The sequence below is a fragment of the Balaenoptera physalus genome, assembly GCF_965194825.1.
Source record: "Balaenoptera physalus genome assembly, chromosome: 15".
Lineage (NCBI taxonomy): Eukaryota > Metazoa > Chordata > Mammalia > Artiodactyla > Balaenopteridae > Balaenoptera > Balaenoptera physalus.
The window spans coordinates 43514597-43537689 of NC_138894.1; the positions used below are offsets into that span (position 1 = coordinate 43514597).

At 45.1% G+C, this 23093-nt stretch overlaps 1 long non-coding RNA gene across 2 annotated transcripts in view; it reads left to right on the forward strand.

Annotated features, from left to right (window-relative positions):
* The window catches only part of LOC309643703, a 160282-nt gene that overhangs the window by 84904 nt on the left and 52285 nt on the right, over nucleotides 1–23093 (forward strand). For both annotated transcript variants that reach the window (XR_014254002.1, XR_014254003.1), the window contains exons 6-7: nucleotides 9410–9471; nucleotides 16064–16160. This is a non-coding gene — a long non-coding RNA (uncharacterized lncRNA). The remainder of the gene's footprint in view (nucleotides 1–9409; nucleotides 9472–16063; nucleotides 16161–23093) is intronic.

Genomic DNA, 23093 nt, shown 5'->3' on the forward strand with positions numbered 1-23093 from the left:
CAACTGAGGTGATTTTGTCCCTCAGGGGACATTTAGCAACATCTGGAAACTTTTTTCTTTTCTTTCTTTCTTTTTTTTGCTTATCACTCTGTGTGTGTGTGTGTGTGTGTGTGTGTGTGTGTGTGTGTGTGTGTGGGTGTGCGCACGCCTGCTACTGGCATCTAGTGGGCAGAGGCCAGGGATGGTGCTCAATATCTTACAACGTGCAGGACAGCCCTCCACAACAAAGAATGATATCTGGCCCAAGATGTCAATAGTGCTGAGGTTGAGAAATCCTGGACTAGATCAACAAACATAAAAACATACTATAGCACTTTGATAATTAATAACGTCATAGGGAATTCCCTGGGGGTCCAGTGGTTAGGGCTCTGTACTCTCACTGCCTAGGGCCCAGGTTCGATCCCTAGTCGGGGAACTAAGATCCCACAAGCCACGCAGAGTGGCCTGAAAAAAGGAAATCTGTAAAACAAAACAAAAAAACTTCAAAGCACATGAATAGACAGACCAATGAATATATATATTTTATGAAGACTATAAATACATTTAGTATATGATAAATGTGGCATTCCAAATCCAGTGACTCTTCAATAAATGGTGTTGAGATTCCTGGGTAGCCATCTAGAAAAAAATTAAGTTGAAGCCATACTTCACACCATATACCAGAATAAATTCCAAATGGATTCAGCATTTGAATGCTGACAAGAAAACCACACAAGTACCAAGAGAAAACGTGGGAGAATGCTTTTATAATCTTAGAGTGGGAAAATTATTCCTAATTATGACTCAAAAACCACAAGCTGTAAAATAACAAACTGATAAATTCAGCTGATAAAAGTTAAAAAAATTTGAGCTTTTGCACACCAAACAAACAAGCAAACCTGTATAAGCAAAGTAACAAACAAGTGAAAATCTGCAAATATATACAACTCAGCAGACAGAGGGCTAACCTCCTTAAATCATGAAAATATAAACAAACCTCTAAAGAAAAGATTTATAAAAATATGAGCAAAGGATATGAAAAGACAACACTCAGAAAAAGAAAACATACAAATGGCTGTGTGATGAGATGCCTCTTTTTTTTTTAACCTATTAGCTTGGCAAAAACCCAAGTTTGGCTGTGAGGACGACATTCCCATCCATTGCTGGTGAGCATGTCCACTAGTACAGCCCTAAAAGGGTAATTTAGCAATCCTCATCAAAATAAACGCATACACCTTCTGACCCAGCAACCCTGCTTCTTAGAGCTGACCCTACAGGGAGAAATATTTGGATGCATATAAAGTGACATATGTACATGATTATAAATCGCAGCAAAAGATTAGAAGTGATTTAAATGCTCATTAATTGAGAACTGGTTAACTAAGTTAGGGGTCAGCGAACTCTCATTAAACTGGCCCTCTGCCTGCTTTTGTAGGGCCTGCAGCTATGAATCGTTTTACATTTTTTAATGGTTGAAAAAAATCAAAAGAAGAATTCTATTTCATAACACATGAACATCATATAAAATTCTAACATCAGCATCTATAAGTACAGGTATATGGAATACACCTGAGCCCCTTTGTCTACGCACCATCCAGGGCTTCCTTTACACTAGAGCAGAGAGGGGAGTGGTTTTCACAGAGACTGGATGGCCCACAAACCCTCAAATATTGACTCTCTGGTCCTGACTATCCTTGACTATCTGGTCCAAAAAAGTTTGCCAGATTAGAATATATCCAAGCAATTGATTACCACAGAGCTCTGAAAAACAATGAGAAAGCTCTTTATGAATTGCTATGGAAAGGTTTCTAGGATATTATTACTAAATTTTTAAAACACAGATGTAGAAAGTGTCAATTACATGTTATCATTTGAGTAAAAAAAGGGAGAGGAATATGCATAAAAATTATCTGGAAGGAAATACAAGAAATTAGTAAAGAGTGGTGCTTAGGGAAGTAGGATATTATATGTGTGTGTATTAGTATTACCTACTCAAAAAAGTAAATTAAAAATTATTTTTAAATATACACTGTGCCAGATGAGAACATGGATTTAGGCCACTGCAAGTGCTTGGGCCTGGCTGGAACAGAGCTTGTGAGTGGGGCTGGAGGTGAGGAGAAGGTTGGAGAAGTCTGTGGGGCCTGATAGGAAAGGGCTTGTAGCTTGGGCCAAGGAGTTTGCATTTCACATACCCAAGGACAAAGAAAAACAGGATCAATTTATGCTTTAAAAAACAAGATTCTGGAAAGCAGAAAAGGGTGGTTGGACAAGGCTCGGGCCGGTAGGGAGAGAAGGGGGTAGACTGGAGGTAGGGCATCAGTGGCTGCTTCTCGGGGAGGACCTGGGAGGCTGGGGACCAGGGGTGCAAGGGAGGCTTACTTTTACTGTAAATGTTTTTGTCAGATTTATGCATGTTCATCCCTTTCCATGTGCATTTATTTCCTATAGAAATCATTTTGTTTATTTTTAAAAGAGAAGCCCTTCAGACCAGGTGTGATGAGGCCTGAACTGTGTCAGTGGTGTTGGGGGTGGAGGCAGGGGGAGCAGGGAGGAAGGGGAAAGTCAGGAGCAGAGTTGCCAGGACTGACTGGAAGTGGGGGTGATGGGCCTGGAACTGCACCCACACCTTCGAGGACCTGGGGAACAGAACCTTGTAGGGAGGAGGGCTGGAAGGTAGAAAGTTCACCTCCCCCAGGTGACTTCCCTCTGACTTCCTGGGGCCACAACACAGGCATCCCGAAGGTACAAAACATCACCCAGGCACTCTGGGCCTTTGTTTCCACTTTGACCCCAGCAGGATATTTATAGCCTGGACATGACCTGGCGGCAAGCCCCATGTTATGCAGATGATAAGGTCCAGCCCAGGCCACCAGGAATCCCAACTGGTCCCTTCCTCCCATCTCCTTCCAGCCCTGCCAACCCCTTCCCTTCTCATTGCCCCAAAGGGGAGCCCTGCACAACCAAGCTAGGATATTCTCTAGGACTTCTATGAGTCATTAATTTTCTTTTTATCTGTACATGCTATATATGCCCCAATGACAGTGCACCACAAGCTCTTTGGAGGCAAAGACTTAAAGGTCTTTTTGACCTCACAGAGGCACACCGTTTCTTTTCTGTATGGTAGGTACCCACAAATGTGCTGTTTGGCTGGTTGATGGGGACTCCCCAGTTGTCTTCTTAACAGCACTGCCAACATACCCACCCTCCCAACACATTTGCCCTCCAACTCTGCAGAGCCCAACCTCCACCGAAGGAAACTCTCGCTCGTGCAAGAAGTCAAGGGTCTGCTCAGTGTTCACCCCCCTTCGTTGGTTCTCCACATTCAGCCCTCCTTTGCCCAGGTAGTACCACCCAAACAGAAACCCAGTAGCCAAAAGCTGTCTTTAAGCAAGTGTTCTGTTTGGCCTCTTGCACATGGAAGGGAACGTAATAGTGAAAATGATAATAAGCAACAATGATCATCACTGTTTCAAAGAGACAACATCAGTGCCAGCAGTTCCAGTGAGACCCCGGGGTGTCAGTCACTTTATCTGCAAACAGAAAATGAAACTCACCTGCCTCTGTAGGTATAAAGAGTGCTTATAATGCTTAGAAAGCTGGAAATTACTTTATAACTGCCATTTATTGCTGTTGTTCATAAGAGCGTTGTGATCACAGCAATCGGGATGCCAGTATGCTCTTGATACATATGAGGGTCAGTGCAATGAAATTAAGCGGGTACTAAATGCCAACCTCAGCTCAGATCCCTGGACAGAAAATAAACCCATAACTCAGCTCCTGGGGGCAGTGAGGATGGATGGTCTCACCCTGAGAGGGGGCGGGGCCTGGACTGTAATGGCCTGGGGTCAGGGTCGGAAAGTCCCTCAGCTCCCTTCCCAGAGGGAAGGGCAGATGCTGGGCAGCTCACAAAGGAGCATCATGGATCTGCCTCTTTTTTTCCCCCACCTCCTCCTAAAGGAGAAAGTTCTTTTCCTTCCTGCCCCTCTGGGCAGAGCCGAAATTGAAAAGACCTTCTTGTTCCTAACAAGTTATATATAGCTCAGCAAATGACCGCTGGGTCTCCAGCCTCAGGGCTGGGAACTGCCTTTCGCAGCCATACCCGGACAGTTGTCCCAGTTAGCAGAAAAGCCAGGGGCGATCTTCTGGTGGCCCTTTATGCTTGTGGCATAAACTGAAATAGCGCCCCACGTCTCTGGGAAGGAGAGGACCTCACTGCAGAAACAATTTTCCAGAAAGGGATGTGGTGTTAGCTGCCTGAATAACATGGGGTCCAGCGCCACCTAGTGTCTACTGTGGGGCTTGACGTGCGTCCCGCTCCTTTGATAGGGTGTTTTGGAAACTGACTATCCACCAGAGGGACTGAACTGAGGACACGTGGTACCAGAGCACAGGGTTGTCCTCAAGCCCACGACGAGGGTCTATGATTTTGGTGGGAGAAGCTGAGAAGTTACAATTCTAATGCGTCATAGATGAGCGTGTGGGGTGAAGGAATGGGGGTGTCTTTCTCTTGGAAGGAAGCTGAGGTGACTCACAAGTAATATTTAGAGTCTTATTCCCAGAAGATTGGCTTGGGTTTGTCTGCTTGAATATTTTTGCTCACACTAAGGAAAAAAAATACTGGTGCTATTTTATGACTTTTATGCCTTTCAAACTAGGTTCTCAGTGTTCCCCCAGAGCCAGCATATGGGCTATTTACACAAGTCCTTGCAAGCTGTCTCATCACTGAACCCACTCCTACCCCTTGCTACTGTCTTTGTGGGACAAGCAGTCTCCTTTTATTATCCTCCCACTTCCTGGCTGCTTCAAACCATCTACTAATCAAAGCCACCGTTCACTCTTTGCTTTACATCGTTCATTTAAACCTCAGCACAGCCCAGAGAGTGGATGTTGGTATTCTCATTCTATATGTAAGAAAACTGATCCTGTGGGAGGTTAAGTGACTTACCCAGGATCTGTCAGCTAATAAGCAGAGGTGGGATTTGAACCCAGTTATTTAGCTTCAGATCTTTTGTTCATTTCACTCGAGTATTCCATCTGCACCATGAGGGGGTAGCCAGCTAGTGCAGAGGAAGCTGCCGCATCCAGGAGGTTCTGCAGGAGACAAACACCCCTCCAGCTCACAGGACACTTCCTACTTTGGACCAGTCCCTGTGACCCCCAAGGCTTGGCTGGACTCTTGGTGTTAACACCCTCCTTCCTCACAGCATCAGTCCTGCTGCATCCAACCCCAACACAAACACTTCCGCAGACTACACTCCTCCACACCTGGAACCAGCCCAGAGGAACAATGAGAGCAAAGAGCAGGGATCTGGCAGACGTTCAGAATGCCAGGAGAATCGTGGAGTTGTCTGACTCCCTGGGTCTTGGCCTCATCCAGTGGAAAACTGAGAAAATTCCCTGCTGGCAGTCCTCCCTTCCCCTCCTCCCCCACCCCCTTCACCACTCTCCACCAAATACACACACCTCCAGAGGAAGGTTAAGTCAGGCCGCTCTCTGGAGTCCTCTGAAACAAAATTGTTGCTTAAATATACAGATTCAGAAATAAAGTTTAAATGGGTAACACACTGTAGTAGGATACAAACGCCGACCTCCACAAATGAGGTAAATGTCCAGGCTGCCAGCAGCCCGTGAGAGGTGGTTTGGGGTATTGGAAGGAGCACAGGATTAAGAGAGCTAGACTTAAATCCTCAGTCTGTCACCCCCAGCTGAGTGACTTTGGGCAAGTTACTTAACCTCTCTGAGCCTCAGTTTCCTCATTTGTAGAATGAGGGCAATTTTTTAATTACCTACAAGGTAACAGATGAACAAGTGCTTTGTAAAGGCTGCAGGGTCGGGGGTAGCATATGAAGGAACGAACAGTGGGCATTAGCAGGATTTAGTTAAGAGATTTTTGTTCACTTTGCCCTTTCCTTACTGCCCCCCGACCCCGCCATTCAAAAAGAGAGACGTCTCTTACAAAGTGTATCTTAACACACACACACACACACACACACACACACACACACACAGTCTCGCAGTCCCTGAGGGCTCATCACTTTTTTAGAGCTAACTGATCTTGGAAAACAGCTTTTCCAATAAAGACCCAGTGGCCAGAGACTGCTGGATACACTTTCTTTAGAGGAAGCAGGAAAAGCAGAAGCAGGAAGATCTATGGCAGCACATCCATTATTTGCAAGAGGAAGGCCCAGAAAGGCTATTTGCTTTGTTGCCGGCTAATAAAGATGGACGTTTGTGGCCAGCCCAGGAGCAGATGCGTCCACAGCAGCCCAGCAGAGCTAATGCATTCAAGGGGAGAGGAATAAAACCCTGAGGGGGAGCTGTTAGAGAGCCGGAGGTGGGGTGTGGCATCCTCTCTCCCCCCTGGTGAAGCCAGCTTGAAAACCTCTTGATTTCTTCACACGCTCCACTTCTAATTTAAGGCGTCTCCACCCAGTTTGGAAAACGCTGTGCCTCTGCACAGAGGGAGGAAGGAGCTTCCTAAGAGAGACTCAGGAAGAACAAAGACCTCATTAGAATCCGTCCCTTATTCTGACTACGCATTCCCAAGAATGTCTATTGATGATCTCAGGTACAAATGAAGTGGTAATTAAGGATACGATGCAAATGATTTTCAGCTTAGTAACTCTCCTTGTAATTGAAATTTACTAAATTAAGTCTGAGATTTTTTTAAACTGGGTCTTTAAAAAAAATTCCCCCAGTTATGATACCCACTCTCTTCCCTGCCACCCACCCCTCTGTAATGTAATTACTTAAAAATAAGATCCACAGTGGGGTTGACAGTGCCCTGCCTACGGATATGTTAAAGTTGGCACTCGCTCTCTGAAATGCTGGTCTCCAATAAACAATCCCCAGGAAGCAAATGAGGAGGGGCCTTGCATCAAGCTGCTGTTGTATTATCACACATGGGACAAGGAAACTGGACATAGGGCTGGTGGCATTGGCAATGCTGGACACAGATTTCTCAGCTTCTCTCTCCTGGTCCTTTCCTCTGATCTGGAGCGAACTGAGGACGGCTCAGTGGAAGGAGTGAACGATTATTGCTCTATTGGGGTAGGAGAGGAATTGGAATCTCTCTGAGGTCCTGACAAGGGTGCTGACTCGGGAGAAGGAGGGTTTAGGGAAGATCAGAAAGCTGTCTCTGTTTTCTTAGAGGCCAGAGAGCCCAAGCTCAAACTGGAATAGCCCTGGGACACCTCCAAATCCTGTCCTATGCCACCTGGTGCGACCACCGCTCGCCTTAGCTGGTTTCTCCCGAGCGGAGGACCATGCCCACCAAGCTCAGTCAGCCGGGTGGGAAGCAAGAGGAGCCTTGTGGCCTGAGACCGGGACCCTGGAGGTGCTCCAACCTCCCCCTCCTCACCCCCACTTTGGCCCTTGTCCAAACAGTAAAGAGGACTGAAAGTTGTCCGGAGGATGTCTGACCTTCCAGAAGAGCACATTAGCTGTTTCATGGAACTCAGATGAAAACACCTGTTTGCCTTTGAGATCAAGCTCCAGTTTCCTCAAGAGCAACCAGCAGAATTGATGTGGGAGAACAGGAGCAAGTCCCCTACAGCTGCCTCCTTCCTTCTCTTCCCCTCCCCTCGCCGCCCCACCCTCTGGGCACACAGCTTCCTGAAACACCTGGAGTTAATTGGCCCTCACGGTCCGAAGTCCAAGGCTGCAGTTCCATCTGAGAACTCAGTAAAACGCATCTCTCTGGCAGAAAGCACAGGCTGAAGGAAAATGCTTCCTCCCACTGACCCTACCCCTTTATTTAAAAAAAATTTTTTAATGAGATATAATTGATATATACTAGTGTATTAGTTTTAAGTGTGCAACATAGTGATTCGATATGTGTATATATTGTGAAATGATCACTACGATAAGTCTAGGTAACTTCCTTCACCTCACATAGTTACAATTTTTTTCTTGTGATGAGGACTTTTAAGATCTATTCTCTTAGCAACTTTCAAATATACAACACAGCATTACTAACTATGGTCACTGCACCGTGCATGACATTCCCAGGACTTATTTATTTTATATCTGAAAGTTTGTTCCTTGACCCCATTTCCACCCCTTTACATTGTGTGTGTATGTGTGTGCGCGTGCGCCTCTGTTTTCTCTCCATCAGTTCCCATCACTGGTGTTTGAAACTTTAGTAAATGTTTAGCCAAACAACTTCTGTTGGCAGAGACAAGCAGCAGAGTTGTTTCTGGAGAGCGTAATAGGTGTTTGTTCCGTTAGTAAATCAGATTTTAAAAAAAGACAGGCAATAGCAATCTCGTCTACAGATAAGCTCGCACTTAAAACACTGGCCTGAACTAACATGGGCGTGTTTTCTGTTGGGTCCCAGTGCCCAGTATGGGGCCTGGCACATGGAAGGTGCACAATAAATACTGGCTGGATGAATGAGTGAATAAATGACTCATGTTCACAAACTTTTAGTAGCTTCTCAATGGTACAGGGGAAATGCCCTAATTCTAGAATCTGGTATTTAGGATCCTGCAATCAGACGCCAGCCCACCTTGCCTGCCTGGCCCCCTCAGACACTCTCTGCATGCTGACCGCACTAGGCCAGACATCAGAATCACCTGGAGGGCTTGTTAAAGCACACCCAGCAGGGGCGCGCCCCTGGAGTTTTTGAATCAGCAGATCTGGGGTGGGGTGGAGGGTTTGCCTTACTAACGAGTTCCTGGATGCTGCTGGTGCTGCTTGTCAGGAACCACACTTTGCCCACACCTCTCCATTGCCACCAAGGGCACCCCTCCCCCCTGCATCCCTCCAGTTGGTCAAGGTCAAATGCTACCTTGTCACCAAAATTGAATAGGCGAGCAGAAACTGCTCCTTGACCCTTCCACACCTCCTAACGCTACAGACCCCTGCGCCCTCCAGGACACTTCTTATTTTATCTGTTCAGCTGTATCTCCCTGACCTTGCAGGTCTACAGCTCCTGCTTCCCTTGACCCACAGCTGCCCGATCTTCTGCTTCACTCTCCACGTTTTGGAATCCCACTCACCCTCTGATGCCAGCAGAAACCCCACTCTCCCGGCCTTTCCAACCTCTCAGTAGAGAGCGCCACCCCGTGGACTTGGAACCATATCTTCCATGATACACTGACTTCTCCCAGTGCATCAATTTTCTCACCTCCCTCACTCTGATGGAGCGCCTCAAAGGCAGGAGGCAGGTCTCAAGCCTTTTCAACTCACCCCTTAAGGGCCTTGTGCAGTGTGGCCTTATAACTGGAGTGAACTAAAGACATGTTCCTTGCCTGCTCAGATTCCTTCCGCTCACTGAGACCTTAATAGGGAACTTAATAAAGTACCCGATACTGCACTCACACCGGGGATCCAAAGGTGACTAAAACACAGAAAGTGCCCTGGTATTAATATCTGTTTTCCAGTTTAAATGTCACTGCTCATTATGCCCGCTTTGCTTTCCTTCCAGCCCCTGGCCTGGGCTGCGACTGACCTACAGAGACCACTGGATGTCCTTCCTCATCTAAACAGGTGAGGGGTCCCCATCACTAAGACACAGTTCCAAGTTCTCGGCTTACTTGTTGTCTCTGAGACTCGGAAGGGAAGGGTGACTTTCGGTGGTGAGCCAAGTGATGTGACTCATCCAGGATAGGTGAAAGGCAGATGAAAGGAGACTTTCTGCAGCCTGCTGAAACATCAGTGACTAAGACCCAGGGAATGTACCAAGAACATTCTCAGTTCTCAGTTGTGGGCACCTGAAAGGGCGGTGCCTCACCCCATCCTCCTGTCGTTCGGGCTTACAGCTTCATGCCCTCACAGCCTCATGATCCTAAGAGTATGTTATAGAAACCCAACTTAAGCAAAAGGGGAACTTTTTGCTCACCTTTGTGTCTTAACTCAGGGAAGCTCATGGAATTGAATAAGGAACTATTGCATAGGAACCCCGATTTAGGGACCAAAACTGTTCCCAGGTATGCCAGGACCCTCTCTCTGTCCACCCAGCTTTCATTTCTGCACATTTTTTGCATGTTGGCCTAACTCTCTCCTGCCACAGGTGGGAGAAAGGGTACCACGATCAGCCCAGTCTGGGTTCCACGCCTACCAAGGCCATGTGAAATGGGAGGGGGACTGTTCCCCAAAGGAGAGATGGGTGTCAGGCAGACCAACATGAGAAATCCACTACAAATAGTTATGTCTTACAATATTCCAGGCACTGAGTTAAGTGTTTTACATACATGATCTCATTTGATTCCCAAGCCGATTCTATGAGGCAGGTCCTATATAAGACATTTGCCTTTCTTTTTTCTTTTTTTTTTTTTTAATATTTATTTATTTGGTTGTGCTGGGTCTTAGTTGCGGCAGTCTGGCTCCTTAGTTGCGGCTCGCCCACTCCTTAGTTGTGGCATGTGAACTCTTAGTTGAGGCATGCATGTGGGATCTAGTTCCCTGACCTGGGATCGAACCTGGGCCCCCTGCATTGGGAGTGTGGAGTCTTAACCACGCGCCACCAGGGAAGTCCCTGCCTTTCATACAAAAGAAAAGGCACGACACAAATTGTAGCTAGGTCCTTTCTGCCAGCTCCAATGTTGGGCTTGGGACACTCGGTAAATATGGTCTGGAAATGAGAACACATTTTCTTTGGAAATAAACACATTGCTTAGGAAGAGGACCTGTAAACCAATGTTTTAACTCTGGTTGTCTCTATATCAGTAGCTAAGAGGCTAAGACCATAAATGTTGTTTATGTTTCCAGTTGTTAATTCTGGATAACTTAAATCTCTCTACTAAGCTACCAGCTCTCTGTGAATCTACATTGAAGGGATGTAAGTCTCATCATGGAAGATCAAAGGGGCTTCCTTCCCTGTCCCATCCAGTCAAGAATACACATCCTTTGGGATAACATTTAAAAGGACAGTCAGATTAGATCAGGATAAGGCATGGGATTCTCTCTCCAGCCAGAGGGTATCTGCCATCAGGAGAGGTTTTCATGGGTCCTGGGACCCCACTCAAAGAAGGCCCTCTCCTCTCTGCTTTATTTCTATAACCAGTTCTAGCCTGTGCTTCCTTCAAGAAGAAATGGGCTTTGAGACTTGCTCACAGCTTTACCACTAAGAGAAAATGGATCATAACATACCCTGGTCACCGCCTGCTCGAGAGGTCCCGTGTTCCACCAGGGGTGTGGCTCTTTGGGTCCCAAGATTCTCCAGGGCTAAGAGCAACCTCTCCAGTGTTCGTACTAGACTGTGAACTTCATGCAGTTGTAGACTTGGCCCCTTATGTTCACCATCACATCCTGACTCCCAGCACAGTGGCTGGCACACAATAGGTGCCCAATAAATGTTTGTTGAATGAATGAATGATATTCCATTCTCAAGTGATGCCTCATGTAACTACTGAAATTAGTTGGTGACGATGAGCCAGGGTCACTGTGCTGGCCACTGTAGTTATAAGCAGAGGGGACCATCTTTTTTAGTTTCAAAATAAGGACCCAAGTTTGTCAAAGACACCCACCACCGGTCAGTCCTGAGGGTCCTACTACTTTGGTTTTCATCAATGCAAATGCCAACTCTTTTGGTAAATATTTTCATAAATTCTCTATAATATTCTGCCATGTATTTGTTCAATATAAACATACTGGTCACAAACTTCAAATCTGGGGCAAAGAACATTAAACTGAAGTCAGATGACCAGAGTTCACCAGTTCTATCTCCACTAGCAAGAGCTAATGTTTACTGAACACTTACTATGTGCCTGGTGCTTTTATGCATGATCTCATTTAATCTTCAAGGAAATACTATGTAAATGATGCTATAAACATCTTCATTTTACCTATGAGTGATGTGGGGATTCTAGGGCATGAATACATAGTTCAGTGCCACATAGCCACATGGTAACTAGGGCAATCGAGGCTATAATCCGTCTGTCTGACTTCCATGCTGGTGTTCTCTGCAGCAATTCACGCTGTAGCCTTGCAAGTCATTTAACCTCCCGAGTCTCACTTTTGTCTTTCTTCTAATGGGTATAAAAATCATCTCACGGGATAAATATTATGTTGCTACATTGTGTAAACTGTAAAGCACCACTTACCTTTTAAGTTAACATCGTTATTGTTCCAAATTCAACACGAAGTGTTGGAAGCCAGCAGTACACTGATAAATGCTTTTTTTCCCCCATAGTCATCTTGCCAATGCTTCATTCATCAACAAACTTTACCAAACACCTGCTTTGTGCCATTCACACAAAGATGAATGAGGGTGTCCTTGCCCTCAGGGGGCTCACAACCTTATGAGCATTTCCATTGCTTAATGAAGCTCAAGGTTGGATCTACACTCACCCCAAGAGTCACCATTGCCTGATAGCATCCTATTCCTCTGGAAGAAAGGCAAAGGTGAAGTTTGAGCCTAATGGTCAGACCCCTCCTACAAATGATGGTTCAACAGATTGTTTAATCGGTTCAAATAGCTCCTTGCTTTCCTGGCCACAAGACCTTCGGTAAATTACTTGACCTCTTTACAGCTCAGTTTCCTCGTCTTTTAAAGGGGGTGATAGGGACAATTTTTAGTAATATGTGTACAGAGTTTAGTTCAGTGCCTGGCATGTAGCAAACGTTAGCTGATGTACAGCCAAAGGCAGTGGGAACAGCAATACTGGCTGCTGCGGGGACGAGTGTATGAGCATGTGAAAGGGGACACAGCGGCCATTGCCTAGAAGGAGGGCAGATCCTTAAGGAAGGGGGAGGGAGATGCACCCCCTCCTCAGTGAATTGGGAGGGGGCATTTGGAACGAAGCATCAGCACCATTAGACAGCCCTCACTTACACAAGGTAGCCAGAGAAAAAAGGGCCAAAGCACCAAGAAATAAAATCTGAATGCCTTTTCCACACTGAAAACTATTGTTTGTTTGCAGGTAGAGAGTATCAGGTATTTGTGTTATGCTTTCAAATTCATCATCTCATTAGATCCTCAAAACACCCCCCACCCACCAGGCACACAGGAAGATAATGATCACCCCCATTTTATAGATGGTAAAATTGAGATTCATGAGGTGAAGCCATTTGTTTGAGGTCACACTGTTAGGAGTGGTGAAATTGAACTAACACCCAGTGCTCAGTTCAGGGTTCAACACCATCTTCCCAAGCAAATCTTTGCGGAGAAAACTGAAAAAATGTGGACAAACATCTGAGTCACCTGGAGAAGCTTTAAAACTCCAGATTCCCAGGCCTTCCTGAGACCTACTAAATAAGAATCGATATGTTACAGGAGCTCAGGAAGCTCCCTCAGGGGAGCTGATGCAGTTGGGCTGGCGGCGTGGACTGGTGTCTGGAAGCCAGTCACAGAAGCAATAATGCTGTGTTTGTGGCTGTAAGAGGGTTTGGAGGCACATGCCAGCCCCAGGCAAGCCTCCGGCTGCTTTGGCCAGGACAACTGCAATAGCCCACCAGCTGGGGTTACACCCATCAACAACGCTGCCACTTCTCTTGCCCTGCCCCGTCCACTTTCCAAATGCAACTAGCGTGAGCATGCCTCTATCCCCCACTGGCCCACATGCTCGCAAATCCTGCTTAAACCCTCCTGAGTTTTCCCAGACCCCTAGCCTGACTGACAAACACTGCCTGATTCCACTGCATTATCCACCACTCTCTGTTCCTCACAAGCCTTCTTTCAGTCCCTAGAAATGCAGAGATCCCCTCCTACCACAGGGCTTTTGCACTGCTGCCACCGGCAATGCCTAGGGCTCCCCATCCTACTGCCCCACCCCTTCCTCTAGTTAACGCCGCCTCCTTCTAATCTCAGCATTATTTCATCAGGGGAGTCTTCCTTAACCCCCATCTAGGGCAGAGTCCTCTGTTACATGTTCTCTTAGAACCAAGTTCCTTTCCTCAGCACTTCTTGTCACTGATTACAATTGTGCATGAAGAGTGTGGCTGTTTTATTTAGGTCTATCTCCCTTCACCACCGGCCGTGGAGAGGCGAGATCTTGGAGAAATCTGTCTCCTGTCTGCCCCTCTCATCAATGCCTTCTCATTGCTGGGGACTCAGTGAACACGTGTGGAACCGTGTTACATGATTTATATAATAGGACGGGCCAGGAGCCTGCTGCCTCCACCTCACCATCCCCAGGAGGTGGGACATTTGAAAGAGGCCTGTGTGATGAAGCCACTTTGACATTAGTGCCCCGTCAAAGTGCAAAGTCTCGAGGTTTTATTGCCAAGTAACACGCACAACAGACACTCCCGGCTTTGTGCTGCTCGTAACCCCCAACCCTGACCCTGAGGGACTCCCACAGTCTTCTTGATCTCTGTTTGGGTTGAATTTTTATGAGGTGAATTATTTTTATAACCAGAAAAGGCCATAAAGAGAATTTTTTTTTCTCATTATCCTATCAAGCATTGTTTACTTTTTTTTTTCACACACACACACTGTATTTTATTTTTACAAGAGATAGACTGACACCAAGCATTGTACATGGATGACCACAACAAAAGCAACAATGATTGCAATTACCAAACATGAAACACACTCATACTATGTCATAATATTGACATTCAGTCCAGTAATCCTCCACTGTAACAGCTCCTTTACTTTGCAGTGAAAATTGATTTCTATATTCTTTGCCTCTGAGTCCTTGTGGGATTTTTTTTTTTTAATTCAAACAGAAAGTCACAAAAATTATAATCATCCTCATCAGTTCACTCAGTCCCATGTAATTAATTTTTTTTTAATCTTGATCTTTTGTTAGCACTTTTATGAGTTCATCAGTTTTTCATTAGAGTTCTGAAAATGCTTATTCATTCAGTTCAGCAGTACAGTTACCAGAAACCTGTACTTGTCAGAGTCTTTTCTATGAATTCCTTGAAGATGAACCCCTTTTATAGGAACATATTTGCAAAAGCATCAGAGTACACCCAGAACTGTCTGTAAATGACAAAAGACTTAAAAATGACCACAGTTAAAGATTTGATGAAAGTTCATAATAGTGCAATTGACAAGGAAATTTAGTTATTTCTGAGATATACATTTTAAAGTAATAATTAGAATTATGACTTATAACATTATACCAGAACATATAAGATTTTTAGAAATTTCACGTAATGTCTGAAATATTTATATTAACATATTTCCATACAAATAACCCAATGAAAGTTTAGTATTAGTTGTTTTGTTTGTTTGTTTATACTGCAGGTTCTTATTAGTCATCAATTTTATACACATCAGTGTATACATGTCAATCCCAATCGCCCAATTCAGCACACCACCATCCCCACCCCACCACAGTTTTCCCCCCTTGGTGTCCATATGTCTGTTCTCTACATCTTTGTATCAACTTCTGCCCTGCAAACTGGCTCATCTGTACCATTTTTCTAGTTTCCACATACATGCATTAATATACGATATTTGTTTTTCTCTTTTTGACTTACTTCACTCTGTATGACAGTCTCTAGATCCATCCACGTCTCAACAAATGACTCAATTTCGTTCCTTTTTATGGCTGAGTAATATTCCATTGTATATATGTACCACAACTTCTCATAAAGAGAATTTTTAAAGTCTGCCAGAACTGGGTAAGACTCTAGGGCTACATTAGTTTTGTCTCTAAAAATCATAAGTTGGGAGGAAGCGTAATGTATTTAATGTATGTCTTTAATAGAAAGTATTTTTAAAAGCCCTAGAAATTTCATTGACGTTTTTCTGGGCATTCTGAAGTAAGAAAAAGAGATAATGTTATGGTTCAAAGGTCCTCACTGTCCCCCACACAACAGTGTGTTGTTACCTTTGAGGGATGGAACAGAGAATTTGAGAGGCAGACCATTAAGATATAAGCGAACTCTCAGAGAAGGGGCAATTGCTGTCTGTCTGACTGATGGCATCTCCTGAGATGAGCAGAGCAAACACAGGAGCCTGATTCTCTGTGCCAGGTGGTGCCAACCCTTCCCCCTTTAAGCTCCCCCTTTCTTGGCCCTCACTTTCCTCCACTGCATCCTTCCCTATCCCCTGCCCCACCCCAAACCCTGCCCTGCAGAAAGGAAGGCCAGGGATGGAGTGAGATTATTTGATTTTGCACAGCATTTGTTACTTTTTAAAGCCTGAAGATTTAGTAGGTGTTTCTGTTTGGCTCTGTTAAAGGATAAAATGACTGCATTTGAATTTCACTCACCCAAGCTGGTTCCTCCCCTCTGCCTGCAATGACCCTGGATTCTGGCTCACTTCTGGCTTCTTACTGGTAAGAATCTCTTTGACTACTCGGTTAGTAGAAAGAAATATCAGATAGCTGTTAAAGAATTCATGCTTTTAGTTGGGTCTGGAGGTCACAGCAGAAGGCTGCTTTGACAGGAGCAGAGCAGTTAATAATGGCAAGAAGGTCAGGGGACCCAGCCCCAGCTCAGTCAGGCAATTCTCATCTCCTTTAGTGTCGGTGGCTCTTACCAAGTGACTTTTCTCCCTTTATCTCTGATGGGCCAGATCCAATGGTATCCCACCTGCTAACCTGTCATTGAGTTTTGAGCATTGGAATGGGAGTGGGTGATGGAAGGAAGAAGTTTTAAGCACACCAGATTTTTGGAGAGTCAGAGGAAGCAATTCTTCCTGGATTTAATGATCAGGTGGGCTGGGAGACTGGCAGGCAGATAAAAAGAAATGTGGTGGACCGGCGTACCCTCCTGGTTCTTCTCCGCAAAACCACTGTACAGAAATCTGTAAGCGTTTATGTGCCCAGCCCTTATTCTGAATTGTATATGTCTACCACTTGATTATGATTCTATTGGATGGGTTGATGGATGGATGGATGGATGGATGGGTGAATAACAGCTTTACTCTCAGTATTCATCCACTGCAGCAGACACTGTCAGTGCCTTGCCCATATTATCTCTACACACCAAAGGCTGCTTATTTCGCATACCTGCCACTCTTTCTCTGAGAGCCTTTACCTGGCCAGGGGAGCACATTAGGCCTGGGAGCCAGAAGAGGAGAGTTAATGTTCTAGAAGTAGCCCTCAACCCATGGTGGATGGGGACTTGGTGGATAACGAGCCCAGCTTCCTTGCATCTCCGTTGGGGTGACCGAGGCGTGTCTGCATTGTTGCATGGCAACCCAGTTGCCCTCAGTGGTAACTACTTAATTACATATCCTTTATAGCCTTTCTTTCCTTCCTTGTCTCCCTTCTCCATTGCCCTTCCAATGTTTCCTGGGATCACCTTCCAAATGAACTACTTGTCCTGCAATCCTTGTTTTGGAGCACGAGTCTGTGGGAACCCAAACTAAAACCTCCAACTTACTGATTGCTCTGACATATCACTGAACAGTCCCCAGGGGTCACCCTTAATCTTCTATCTGCTTCCTAAAAACAAGAATAATCTAGTTGGAAGAATAGTGACATTTAGCCTCGTTGGAATAGTATTAAACCCTGTCAAAGTGCAAATTCTCTAGATTTTATTGCCAAGTAATGTGCACAGCCGACCTTCCCCACCTTTGAGCTGTCAGTAACCCCCTCCCTGACCAGAGGGACTCCCACAGCCTACTTGATCTCTGGTTTGAATTTTCATGCAGTGCATTATTTAGCCCACACCTAATTGGAATAGTATTAAACTCATTCTTAATTAATTCTCTCTGGAAACTCTCATCTTATTAAGTATTTAACAGAACTTCAGTTTCATTACTGAAGCTGATCAGAATCTGTTATTTAAGGACTGAAAGGAGGACGAATGTCAGATCCACAAGCCCATTTTCCTGGTCAACCTTCTCGGACGACATGGTTTTCCCATCTCTAAGGCAGTCATGTTTGTTAAAGGAACAGTCCTTTTAGCTTTTCTCTGATTATTAAGTTTCTAAATTCTCTACAGCTCCTCAGAAAACTTTTGATAGTTTCAAGCAACACTTTAAAGTGATGATTCTCTGCCCTAGGTGTGCATTGGAATCACCTGGGGAGCTTTTATTTCCAGGGACTCTTGGGACCCACTCCAGACCAGTCAAATGGCGGTGTCTGGGCAGCAGTAGTTTTAAAGTTCTCCAGGGGGTCCTAATGCGCAGCTAGGGCTGAGAACCACTGATTTAAGGGGCAGAGCTTCCGAGGCAATGAACACCAGCTGCCCCGGGAGCTGCAGCTCTGGGCAAAGCAGAAAGGGTTAAGAGTGTCATAGATGGCAGCCTCACGTGACAGCACACATCCTAATAATCCAGTCTCTGCAAGTGTGGCCCCTCCACGCTTCACTCCACCTTCCACTCACGCTTTGCTCCCTGCACTTGAGCCAAGAGGCCTCAGGAAGCCTCTCAACAAGCCGCCCACGCTCTAAGGAGAAAACATCCACTATGCAAGGCAGTAACCTTTTGTTCTCATCAGAGAGCAAAGAACTCTGCTCCCCAAGGAGATTTCAAATCAGGAATTTTATTTTCTCGTTTGAAAGTTTGTGCAGTTGAGCCTCATGCATTTTCATTTCTCATGCATTTTCATTTCCCTATCTTCCAATCTGGGTAATTTGTGCTCCTGGCTGAACCTTCGGGTATTTTCTCAGCCCTGGTGGATGTGGCTGCTTTTATCCCTGGGGCGTCATTCTAGACAAGGAGTTCCTCATATTCCCAGAAACAAAGAAATCCAAAAAAGAAAAAAAAGGAGGAAAATGGCGCCTACAAGCTGTGACATCAGTCTACGACTGGCCTCTAGTAAGCCAGGGCCTTGGAGGACTTCTTTAAGCTTGATAATGCTCTCTCATAAAACGTTAAGAAACCACAGTGACCATTTGGGACTCCAAGCCAAATGGTAACACAATTTAATTAAGTAGGTCCGTGAACTTTCCAAGATGTTTGTAGATTTTGGTGTGTACATGCATTTTTCTGAGGAGACAGTCTCGAATTCTCATACGGGTAATGTGACCCCACAAAGTTTAAGAATTAACGATTTCATGCTTCCTCCCTCTTTCCCAAGAGCCGAAACACAGATGTTTGACCTGAGGGACTAATTGCTGAAACTTTCAAACACACTTGGCCTCCTCCCTCACCCCTTTACCATCCAGGGGCTCTGGAATGTCATAGCATGTAAATTCCTGGTCTAGAGGAAGGGGATATAAGGTCACAGAGCACCTAGAAGCAAAGGGTCAAGGGAGAAAGTGACCTGGCTCTGAGGGTCCAGCAGTCCTTCAGCATAAAGACCTGGCATGGATTCTCAGGTGGCCCACGAGTTTCCCAGCAAATATTGTCCAAGACAAACGTACCTGCAGGCTGAGGGCCGAGTTAGTCAGAATAACCTCCCTCTCTTCTGCAAGTAAGTGTGGTTATTTTCTTTCCATGAATTCTTAAAAAGGCTTGAGAATGTGGTCATCTGTCACTGTCAGGCTTTCCCCTGCATCAAAGCGGACACTAATGAGTGGAGGGAGAGAGAGCTGGAGCCCTCACCCTGGCAGACACTTCACTCCCTCACCTTGGCCAAGTCTCATCTCCTCTGTTCTGGGGAAAGTGATTAATGATGTCTCCCCATCAGGGAGGTGGCGCAGGACTTTGTAACTAAGTTCCACAGAGGGGATGGGAACCGTGAGTGTGGATGAGGGCATGGCGGGCGGGTAGGGGGTGCATAGGGAACCGACATCTCGTGACTGTCTACTTGTGCCAGGCCTGTGTTAGATCCAAGGATACTGCAGGGTGAACAGCTAGCTGCAGGGCATGCTCAAACGAGGGAGCAACCACAGCACAGAGCCGTACTGGACAAAGTCCCCAACCCCAAGGGACTTACTCTTGAAAGGGGCAGAGTAAATCTTTATACTGCTGGTGACAGTGACTGCCAATCGTGCCCCTTTCTCCTCTAGCAGCACTGTCCAGTAGGACCTTCTGTGATGATGAAAATGTTCTATATCCACCCTGTGCAAAGCCGTCACCATGAGCTACATGTGGCTGTTGGGCACTTGAAGTGTGGCTAGGCTGACTGAAGAACTGAATTTGAAATTTTATTTGATTCTTTTAGATTTGAATAGCCACATGGGGCTAGTGGCTACCAGTATTGAACAGTGAAGTTCTGGAGTAGCCCCCAGTTTTCAGCTGGGCACACGGTCACTTGAAATAAAGACTGTTTCACAGCCTCTCTTGCAGGCATGTGATAATGTTTTGGCCAATAGATGTGAGGGCACGTGGTGTAAGTGACTTCCACATTATGCCCTAGAAGAAAACGGCTTCCCCTGGCTTTCTACTCCTTCTTGCTGGGTGGAGTGGAAGTTAGCCATGTGCCATCTGGAACCAGGTGATGAAGACCACACCTTAGCGACAGCAGAGCAATCAGATAGAAGGAACCTGCATCCCTGAGGATGACTTCAGGTAGCAAAGTCCCAAGTCCAGCTCAGACGTATACGTGTGGACAAGCTAAGATTCCATTCTTTTAGCCACTGTTATTGTGGGTCTCTGACATCGAGCTGCACCGATACCTATCCTAACCAAGATACTGTCCTCCTCTCTCTTACAGAGATTGTGGGGAACAAATGTCCTAGTTATAACTTTGATCATGCGATTGCAAAGCTTCTGTCAGATCTTCATGCAGCTTAAGGACAGAACCCCGAAGTCAGAGACCTCTGCTTAGCAAAGCACCTTGGTGAGCTGGTAAATCTGCAAAGGTAGACGTGAGCTTAGTTGGGAGCAAGGGATGGAGAGCTAGATGCTATGCATGAGAAAGAAATTAAAATCCGGAGAAGACTGGCCCCTACAAAGGGAAGAAAGGCCTGGAGAGAGGAGAAGGATGGACCTGAGAAACAGCATCAAGATGGGCCCAAGGGATGGCACAGCCAGCAGGAAATTTCCCCAGGTGGCAGTAATTGATGGGCTTTCACATCAATGAGATCTGCTGTTCCTGTTGTCCCTATAACCTCTCCATTGCTCCAAACACTGTTATACACCACAGCTTCATGTTGTGCTTTGGAGAAAATGAAGGATTTAGGGCAGTGTCCAGCCTGGGACAAAACAGTGGGGAGAATGGAGCAGTTCTAGGAGGCAAGACACACAGTAGCTCAAGAGTGCAGTGGAAGCAAGAAATCTGAAAAAAGAGGTGACTAGGAGATAAGTAAGCTCCTTGTAGGGAGGGGCACGCTGTCTTCCACCACATGTGGGATGGGGTCCTTGCCACTCTGCTTGATGCTGGAGAAAAGTGTCACCCCAGAAGTCTGTGATATCCAGGCAGCTGACACTGGTTTTGTGGTTCCCTGTGGCACTATCTTTCCTCCTGGCCAGCTCCCAAAGACCTGACAGCCAAGCAGAGAAGAGAAACAAATGTTTTCTTCATGCTTGCTCTGCATTGGCCTGGATGAAAGGAGATCTCCTCCTCTTAAATCTAGAGCACACAGTCATTAGGAAGAGTGAGAAAATCTGTAATTGGTCAGAAGGCCAAGATGGAATGGTGAACCTGGTGTTTGGAGACATAGGGAGCAGGAGCTTGGGAATTCTGGATTTGAGATGGGCCAGAGCCCTACGTCTCAACTGGCTCCTGAGGCAGAGCATGTAACACTTGCAGAAAAGTGTTTGCCATTGTTACTGCTAATAGTAACACTCGTGTTCAACATCCAAATATACTCTGTTGACACTTGCTCAAGTGATGGAATTTTAGGAGCTGTACCTGGGGCAATAGAAAGGTGACAGGTTTCTATGGTAACCCTCCTGAATACGGTCCTATCATTATCTTTAGTCAGGTCAAGGCATAGACTGAAGGTTGGGATCCATTGGGAGAAAAACATTTGGGGATAATAATCATTGATGTTTATTGCCTTCTATGTGCCAATATTATTCTAAACACTGTATAGTCTATATATTCTTCACAACAAGTCTATGATGCATTTTAACAGATAAGGAAACTGCGGCTAAAGCAGATTAATAACTGGTACAAAGTCACACAGCTAGTAAGTGGTCTGGCAGGGATCTGAACCCAGGCCAGCTGCCATCAGAGTCCACACACTTAGCCACTACCATTTTCTGCCTCTTTGCTCTGTGGGTGCTGTACTTGGGCCTTGGGTGCACACAACCCTTCAGAACCTTTCAGAGCCCTTCCACGAGCACAGAACCTAGAGCAGAGGACCATAACCTCAGATGGCAAATATCCTGGGAGGAAACCACATGGCTATTAATTAAGGTGCAGCTTAGAAGGTTTTGTTTTTGTTAGTTACATACATCTGTTTATCAGCTTAGTTACTAGTCACATCATAAAAACCATAAAAACAGTGTTTCCAAAGCATTTCTGTTATTTGACGTTTCAAGAAGTTTGGATACCAGGCAAACAAGAATTTACTGTAATTCGAACAATAAAGGGTCATTTTTCAACCTCAACTTTAACTTTACTGAACATGTAGCTCCCTCATCTTGTTATTTGTTGCCTGCCAAAATAACGACACCCATTTTTATTAACTTTTCCATTTAGTGGGAAAATATTTCATTTAAATATACATGGATAGTAGTTCTATTGAATACAAACCTTAATGAAGCTCATTTTGAAGCATAGCAGAGTATCTGATTGAAGATTATATACATGGTATAGTTCTCTATGTCCTTTCTTAGGTTAATAAATACCTAGAGACCAGCTTAACTGTCAGCTTGACTCTTTTATTGCATACCTATCCAAGTACCTAATGATTCTGGAAGAAGACAATTTTTTCTATTTTGAGATAGCATCTCTAACCCTAGAATTAGAATTTGAGGTTTATCTGATACTGACTTTGCATGGTCAAAAAATACTTTGGAGATGATGACATTAATTTTTAAAGAGGGATGTCCAGGATGGTCATCCTGTTATATAAAATCTGTATTTTAAATTTGTAATGCATCTTCAGTTCTGTATTTTGGCATATATTGAACCCATATAACTCCATTGGTAGAAAGCAAGGAGAAGGTTTTAAATTTTTCTGTTATATTAGCAGTTACATCAGATGTTGTAAAGGAGAAGATAGATTTGAGCAGCTTGTAAAAGTAATGCATTTGATTTTCATTTTGTCAGATTTGTAGAGTGATTTGAGGATTTAACCTCATCCTAAAAAGGCTCTAAGTGAGAAGCATGTCAGTTGTATTGAAAAGGGCCTCAAAAGAGCTTCTCCCTGCAGGATTCAGAACTTGTACGGTATCATCAGCTAATGTCAGTGCCACTGGTGAAATCTGGTTTCTCAGATAAAACAGGATCCCAAGAAATGACATTTACAAACTGTGTGTC